Source organism: Leptodactylus fuscus, chromosome 6 (genome assembly GCF_031893055.1).
Source record: "Leptodactylus fuscus isolate aLepFus1 chromosome 6, aLepFus1.hap2, whole genome shotgun sequence".
Classification (NCBI taxonomy): Eukaryota; Metazoa; Chordata; class Amphibia; order Anura; family Leptodactylidae; genus Leptodactylus; species Leptodactylus fuscus.
The window spans coordinates 106,520,919-106,529,432 of record NC_134270.1 but is presented as its reverse complement, the minus strand read 5'-3'; the positions used below and the strand labels follow the sequence as shown (position 1 = coordinate 106,529,432).

At 44.2% G+C, this 8,514-nt stretch overlaps 1 protein-coding gene across 3 annotated transcripts in view; it reads left to right on the top strand.

Moving 5' to 3' along the window:
• The first annotated feature begins 7,419 nt into the window (after positions 1 to 7,419).
• Positions 7,420 to 8,514, top strand: part of COL20A1 (collagen type XX alpha 1 chain) — a 113,492-nt gene continuing 112,397 nt past the window's right edge. For 2 of the 3 annotated variants that reach the window (XM_075276998.1, XM_075276996.1), the window contains exon 1: positions 7,420 to 7,483. The gene's annotated coding sequence lies outside the window, so the exon portion shown is untranslated. The remainder of the gene's footprint in view (positions 7,484 to 8,514) is intronic. The other variant, XM_075276997.1, reaches the window with a different exon arrangement.

The window sequence follows — 8,514 nt, the reverse complement described above, 5'->3', positions numbered from 1 at the left end:
GGTGCTGGTCTGTAGGTCACACAGTGATGACACAATTCACAATTCCACAATCCAAGGATGGCTGAGTCTCAAAGTCTCTGAACTTGCAGTTTAAACAACGTCCCCAAACACTTTTTCACAGTATTAAGAACAAATCCAACATGGTGACTCACTTGACGGATGTAATACTCTCTTCAGAGCTGCAGCAAGCTATTTGTACAAAAGAGTACCATATATTGCTCCCAATATGGACGATTAACCTCACTTGTTCTGGAATAAATGTAATCCACATTTTCTGCACACCTCCATAGAACATCAACCCCAATTACCAAGTCAGCCCCCTTTAGGGCTTACATAGTAACAAATGAAGCATATAATTGGCAACTTGAAGTCTGTCAAATAACTTAGAGGTTGCGCAGCAGAATAATGGCTCTAGTACAAGGCACACAGTGGTTCAGAATCCAGTTTGGGACACCACTAGAGATTGCAGCAGCCCATTGGAGGAAGCCAGGATGCTATGAGTAGTAATACTGTGTCCAAATACTCTAACTCTTCTCTTGGGCTGGTTCATTGCTGAGTAAGTCTATCCTTATGGTGGTAGTATTTTCTCCCCAGGGGATTATCTAGACATTGTAAGTCTCCCAGAGCCTAATGGGGTTTGGAGTGCCATTGACGGTCACACAAAAATGAGACTCTGTAAAACAGCATAACTCATTTTTTACTTGAGGTATGACTGTATAACAGCATCGAGTACTGGAAGTACAATTCTTACAGAGCTTCCACCGTAGGCTGGGGCTAGGCTACTCCTGTTGAAGGTAATCCTGTCGACATTCCATATCTCCCTTGTTATACCCTCTCTCGCAAAGGTCAGAACTTTATACAAATTGCCAACTGTGGGGTTTACATACTCAAGGTTGCCCTGTCTGCCCTGAGGCTGCAAACCGGACCATAACTATGAGGACCATGTAAAGCTTATTCTAATGTGGCACACTTTCCCCTGTCCACAAGTTGAGCAGGGATAAATCTCCTCTTCTCATTGCTGAATGACACAGGACTGTTCTAGCTGGTTCTCCTCCAGACTATATCAGGTCTCTGACTTTCAGCTCCTCTGTGCATACCAACACATACCATCCATGTTTCCTTTCTTTCCTAGACTTCCCTCTGTCTCGGTCATACCATCAACTCAGCACCCGTTCTGAAGTTGTTTGGTTCAATAAAGACTCCGTTACAAATAAGGGGGCGTTCACACTACCGTCAGTGTCTGACAGGTAGTGTCCGCTGCTAGTGTCCGTTCAAAATCTCGCACAGACATTAGGAGCGGACACTAGCTGTATCCGTTACATTTTTCATTCATTTAAATGGCGATCGGGTGCGTTGTTTTACACTCCGTGTCTGTTATTAAGTGTCCGTTCCTAAAGATGTCCGACTATTCAAGCAGACAGCAAAACCCGACATGTAGGTTTTTTCTGTCCACTTGAAAAGTCGGACATGTTTACGAAAGGACAGTTAAGGACAGGCACGGAGTGTAAAAGAACGCACCCGATCTCCATTTAAATGAATGAAAAATGTCATGGACACAGCTAGTGTCCGCTGCTAATGTCCGTGCAAGATTTTGAACGGACATTAGCAGCGGACACTACCTGTCGGACAATGACGGTAGTATAAACGCTCTCTAAGTTATACACAACAGCGCAAACATGGTTTCACAAAAGCTTCTAGAAAATGGGACATTCATAGGCAACACATAAACAATGACCATAATAACTTGGTAAGCTAAATAAATAAGTAATCACTTCATCTTCTGTTGTCTTCTTCTGGGCCTTGGCTCCTCCTTCCAGATGTAATAGGCAATGGCAGGAAGTTACCAGGATGGTGGCAATATGACTGCTCCGCTGACGTCACATTCCTCCGCAGCCTGTGTGCCGTTGTTTCGGGTGTGTCTCCAGCACAGGGCCATACCACTGCACTTTCCAGGCAACTTCTCATGCTCTGTGGTGCAACCAGCGTTTTGTCCACATACATTGCATCTGCAAAGGAACCACGCTATTATATACTTTACATTACCAAGGTTAGGCCCTATTCACATCTGCGTTCAGGTTTCCATTTGGGGAATCCACTTGGGGTCTTCCCGAACCGAAACCTATATGCATTAAAAAGCGATTACCTGGGAAACCCACAGATACCATTCACTATAAGATGCAGAGAGAACACGAAACATGCAGAGAGAAAAGTGCTGCTTGCAGGACTTCTCTCGCCACATGTTTCACGCAGAAACTGAGTTGAAACCTCGCGGATCCCATTATAGTCTATGGGGTCCACGCAGTGGCGTAACTACCACCATAGCAGCGGTAGCAGCTGCCACAGGGCCCGGGACATTAGGGGCCCGGTGACAGCTGCTACCGCTGCTATCATTATTCTCGGAGGTCTTTTCGGACCCCCGAGTATAATGATCGGGGCCCCCTGCTGGTGGAATACTTTCTGGCTCCTGTGAGCGCTTCAGGACGCTCCCCCTCTCTCCCCCCTCCCTTTCTCTGCTGTCCTCTGCCCACCAATGAGAGGAGGAGGCGGGGCTTATCCCTGCCGAGCTCCTGCCGTCCTGCACTGGAGGAAGAAAGGAAGAAGGAAAATGAAACTAAAGCTACACAGGTACGTACTGGGGTTACTTATTAATGTCAGGCATATGGGGTGATTACTTGTGTTTTAGTAACTCCATGTGCCTCATATTAATAGCAGTTAACCCCATCTCCCTCACATTAACCCCTGTGTGCCTCACCATAAGAGTTACTGATATGTGAGACATATGGGGGTAATAGTAATGAAGATACTTTATTATTACCTCCATGTCTCTCACATATCAGTAACTCTTATGGTGAGGCACACAGGGGTTAATGTGAGGGAGATGATGGGGTTAACTGCTATTAATATGAGGCACATGGAGTTACTAAATTGTAATGCACATGACCAGATTTTTTATCCACAATTTGTCCTGGTATAGCGGTCAGCGGGTGACGTGACAGTATTTAGTCCTGTAGGGGCCACTATTGGGTATAATACTGTGTGCAGGGGCCACTATTGGGTATAATACTGTGTGCAGGGGCCACTATTGGGTATAATACTGTGTGCAGGGGCCACTATGGGACATAATACTGTGTGCAGGGGCCACTATGGAACATAATAGAGCGCGCAGGAATGCGTAGGAGGGACTCGGTCGAGATCTTCGGTGTCGGGGGGGCCCCATGTCAAAAGTTCGCCACGGGGCCCCGCCATTCCTAGTTACGCCACTGGGTCCACGGGTTTCCTGAAGGCAACCACTATTTAATGCGTATAGGTTTCCGTTCGGGGGGTCCCCAAGCGGACTCCCCGAATAGAAATTCAAACGCAGATGTGAACCGGGCCTTACACAACACACCTGGAGAACAAACACAATTGAACATTAAATCGAATAAACACAATTATTACTCAGATTACAAACCTTTCTGGGCAGGGACCCTATATGTAGTCATTTATGGTTTCCCAACTATGAATTCTTTACTTTTACGTACTTACAAGTTTCTTTCCATGTAAACCCCTGTTGACAAATGTCAGGTCTTTCACATTTATCCTCTCATATACTCTGGCATCATCTAAGCAGTTATTTTGGGGGAGTGGGCTCTCTCCAGCGACTAAACGGTCCCTTGCAACAAGAGCAGTTCAGTTGCTAAGGCAGCTGAGAATCTTCTAAAGGAGCTCAATATAAATATAGCAATTTTACCTCAGATTGTAATACTACAGTATTGTAGTCTATGGTATAAGGGATTAAATGATTGATTCACGTTTAAAAAAAAAAAAAAAAAAAAAAAAAAGGGATTGGTGACGTATGTGAGTTATGCTACCGGTCCTTCCTAATGCTATTCTATTCAATATATTCCAACAAGTCTTTCTTGGTGTATTATTTATTTTGTCAAACATGTACCTTAATTAGGGAATGATGTGGCAGAAAATAATTATGAAGATATAAAGTGCAAGAAACCAAATGGTTGCCAATCATTTTATCTACACGTCTGCTTAGTCTTGTAGTTTTCCTAATTACATCCTGGAAAACATATCTGCATATTCCCCAGAATCCCCCAGTGGAGCAAAAATGGCTTGAAAGTCTCCATACGCCTGAATGGCACTCTCCTTAAAGAGGACCTTTCATGGTCCGGGGTACACTGCTGGAAAGCTGACAGTGCGCTGAATTCAGCGCACTGTCGGCTTTCCCGATCTGTGCCCCGGGTAAAGCGCTATCGGTCCCGGTACTGTAGAGCTTTACAGTCAGGAGGGCATTTCTGACAGTTAGCCAGGGACGCCCTTCTGCCCAGCAGCGCCTATCGCGCTGTAGAGAGTGAGCGAGGAGGAACTCCCCCCTCCCTCTGCTCACAGTGCTCGTCCATAGACGAGTGTTATCAGGAGGGGAGGGGGCGTTCCTCCCCGCTCGCACAGCACGGCGCGATAGGCTCTGCTGGGCAGAAGGGCGTCCCTGGTTAACTGTCAGAAACGCCCTTCTGACTGTAAAGCGCTACGGTACCGGGACCAATAGCGCTTTACCCGGGGCACAGATCGGGAAAGCCGACAGTGCACTGAATTCAGCGCACTGTCAGCTTTCCAGCAGTATATAGAACTGCCTGTGCCCAATCTGATGAAAGGTCCTCTTTAAGGCATTTTCTTAGTCCCTGACCCTAGTCTTGTAGTGAATGACATCCTATACTACAGTACGTCTCTTTTACTAGATAAAATGACTGCTCAGGTATAGGAATCTTGGCTAACCAAACTTATTAAAGGGGCTGTCCCATCTTAAGGATCCTATCTATACTGGTAGCTAAATTTAAGCCGATTCCTAAATATATTGCTTTAGAAATGCTGCTTTGTTCTCCTGTTATGTGACCTTATTCCTCACATTGTTTACACAGCGTTGCTATAACCACAGACTTATAGGACAAGTGACGTCACTCACTCACTGCTCTTGCCGGAAGGACAATCTGTTCAGATAATTGCAGTTATCTCATAAATCCGAGTCTGTTATCTCCGTATGTAAACACACAGATAACACTTTGTTTGTTCTCTACAAGAATCTGCAGATTTTCTGACCTGCACAAGTTTTCTGTGTCCTGTTCAGCAGGAGGGAAGGGGAGGGAGAGAAACACAGGAAGTGAGAAGCAGACACTGCATGCAGTCTGGCTGAAAGGCTGAGCTGGGAGAACCCCTTTAATCTCTTCTTAATTCCTTGACTTGAATGACAGAGAAATAAATATAGATATGTTGGAAGGCTGGTTGTTCTTGAATTGTAGTGACAGGAACAAAAAAAAAAAGAACAACTAAAACTTAACGTTTATTCTATGAATCCCTAAAAACTAGGTAGATAAAACCAAAACTCATGGGGAATCAGGCATGCATGTTACCGGATGTAATTGATTTTTCTTAACTGTAAACATGGCAGTAAATAGTTGTATAGAGCTGCTCAGGATCCAGAGTAGTGTTTGATGTTAGTCATCTTTAGATATATGAACTCCAGTGCAATGTCTAATAAAAATCAGATAAACGCATAAAGTGGTAATAGCTATGTCTCATACACTCTATGGAGATATACAATCTACTATCATGGATATGATATGTACAAATTTTTCACTAATACTGTTCTCAAGAGCTACAGATAATCCACTTGCGCTATCTGTGATGGATAATTTGTGTGAGGACTATCTATTTCACTAGTCTCAGACCCTGAAGTGTAGACTGGGCCCCAAAGCAAACTTCTGACTTGCTCCTCCCCCACTGCAAAGTGCACCCTTTCTTGGCCCCCACACAGAATAACACCCCATTTACACACACTATAATGTCCCAAAGTTGCCTCCAGTTAGTATAATGTCCCATAGCTAACCCTCCACACACTATAAAGTCCAATAGCGACCCCTTCACAAAGTATAATATCCCAAAGCGTTCTCTTCACATAGTATTATGTCCCATAGTGGTCCGTCTACACAGTATAATGCCCCATAGCGGCCTCTCCACTCAGTACTATGTCCCACAGTGGCCCCTCCACATAGTAAAATGACCCATAGTGGCCCCTCCAAACAATACTATGTCCTAAAGCCTTCTTCAATCATGTCACAGATGTTACACCGGTATTGTGACGCTGGCCTGGCCCATGTGACATCTGTGATGTTACTAAAGAAAAATTGGCAGGGATTGTGCTGGAGCCCAGGAGAGGTAAGTAACACTGGTTTTAATGTTTGTCACCACCCCTGGGACTGAATTCTTCTACTTTGGGGTCTGAAAATAATAGACTTTGTGTTGGAGTTCGCCCAGGCAATACTATTGGCGCAGGCCCACAACCTTACTTACAAACCCCTGCTCACATCCACCTCCCCTGCCACACATCCACTGCTCTCCAGGGGCCCCAGTGATGTTATATGGTACGCAGAAGGGGAAGAGAAGGCGGCCATGAGCAGCAATGGGGATCGGTAAGTAAATAGGGCCTCTTACCTGATGGAGTAATCCAGTAGGTAATGGCCTATAAAAAAAAAGTAAGAAAAAAAAAAGCACGAAGGCCACCAGGCCTCTAAGGTCACAGACCCTGTAGGAGCCGCTATGGCTGCAACGGCGATAGTTACACCACTGCTCAGACTCCTTCACAAAGCACTCCCTGACCTTGCTACTGATGAATAAATACTGACCATTGGCTGCTACAAAACCTAAATAAATACAGACCCCACACATGAACCCCTATTATAAATCTGACACTATTGTACACTCCTGAGACTTGGAAACAGTTACTCATTCTTTGATGAGTTTCCTTGCAACTTTTTATTCTGGCTTCAGGACCTGCACACATAAAGTTATATGACCTTTTATGTGCATGTCCTTCTTTAGTAACAAGACCTGCACAAATGTGATCAGGTGACCATGTGTGTGCAGGTCCTTCTACGGTAAAAGGTCCTTTATTAATTTGTGGCTTAAGAGACCTCACATTGCAGCATTGTCACAATTATAACCAGCACTTATACTATACTAGACAAAAGCATTATTTGGGGGTATAGGGAAGCTAGATGACAACACCTGTGGAAGCTATAATAGTTGAACTATCCCCAGGTATCCCATACTTTTGCCTATTTTTTGTAGTAAACGACACTGAATCCCTTGTTAAGTAGGCAAATTGATGTTAAAAACTCTAGAAAAGCGGGATTAACACTTTTTAAATCTGTAATGGTCTCCCAAATAGTTGTTACCTAGGCTTGATTTTAGGGGGCATAACTCAATTCCTTACGAATTTCTGAATGTCATGAACTATTCCTTCAGCTGCTGCTGCTGTCCCCTGGTGTGTGCAGTAGGAGTGGGATGTAGGATCTGAGAGATGAGCTTCAGGGTTGGGCAGTGGGAGGTGTTGAGTTATAAACTGTCATCTCTCCTATATCCCGCAGACAGTGAGTTTGGGTCCTGCTGATGTCATGAAGAGACTAATGGGACAGTGAGGAGACACTGCAACTAGTGGGTGAGTGTAGGAATGGGGGCATAATATTACCTGCAGGTTACAATGGGCATGGGGCACTGTGTTGAGGGAGTTGTAAATTAACAATCGCAGGTTTAGAACTTAAATCACTAGCTGTTATTTCTACATTGTATTGCATATGTAGGTACTTAGTGGCACTATTATGGAAGCACTGTGTGGCACTTTTGTGTAAGGCGGTATAAAAGAATTTTAGTTCTTTAGATATTATCATATCGGCGTGTCTTTTTATGGAGCATAAACCTAATTTACTATGAAGGTGATTTGTAAGAAATATTTATTAAATTCACATCCAGATGAAATTGTGGTGTTAGATATTGTGCACTTCATGCTGCCCTCATAGTACAGTGCTGTTGCACCATTGTAAAATGTTACTCCAGATGAATCACGGACATCAATAAAGTGATGAGCCTTGTGTAAAAGTCATGCAAACAGATGCAAAAGGAAGTTAATTCCTGAGCATATTGCATAACACAGTAAAAAAAAATATGCAGAATAAGAAGAAAAACGTTCAATAGGCTTTATAAATCCCCTGCCTCATGACTGTTTCCATTTACTATCAGCAAGTAGAGGTCCGGTGAAACACAATGTATAGTAGGATACATTATGGGTTTTTAGATGCAGCTTTTGAAACCAAAATCAGGTGTGGATCATAAATGGAGAAAAAGTATAAAGAACATCAGATACTTTTCTTTTTAAACTGGCAGCAACTAGAGGGGAACATTAAACTGAGGGCAGCTGGCGGGACATTAAACTTTTAGGGTTAGCTGGTGGGGGAAATTAAACCGTGGGGGCAGCTGGAGAGGAACATTAAACTGAGGGAAGCTGGAGAGGGATATTAAACTATGGGGGCAGCTAGAGGGGTACATTAAACTGACGGCAGCTGGAGAGGGACATAAAACTGTGGGGGCAGCTGGAGAGGGGCATAAAACTTTGGGGTTAGCTGGTGGAGGAAATTAAACCGTGGGGGCAACCGGAGGGGGAGATTAAACTGTGGGGGCAGCTGGAGGGAGAAC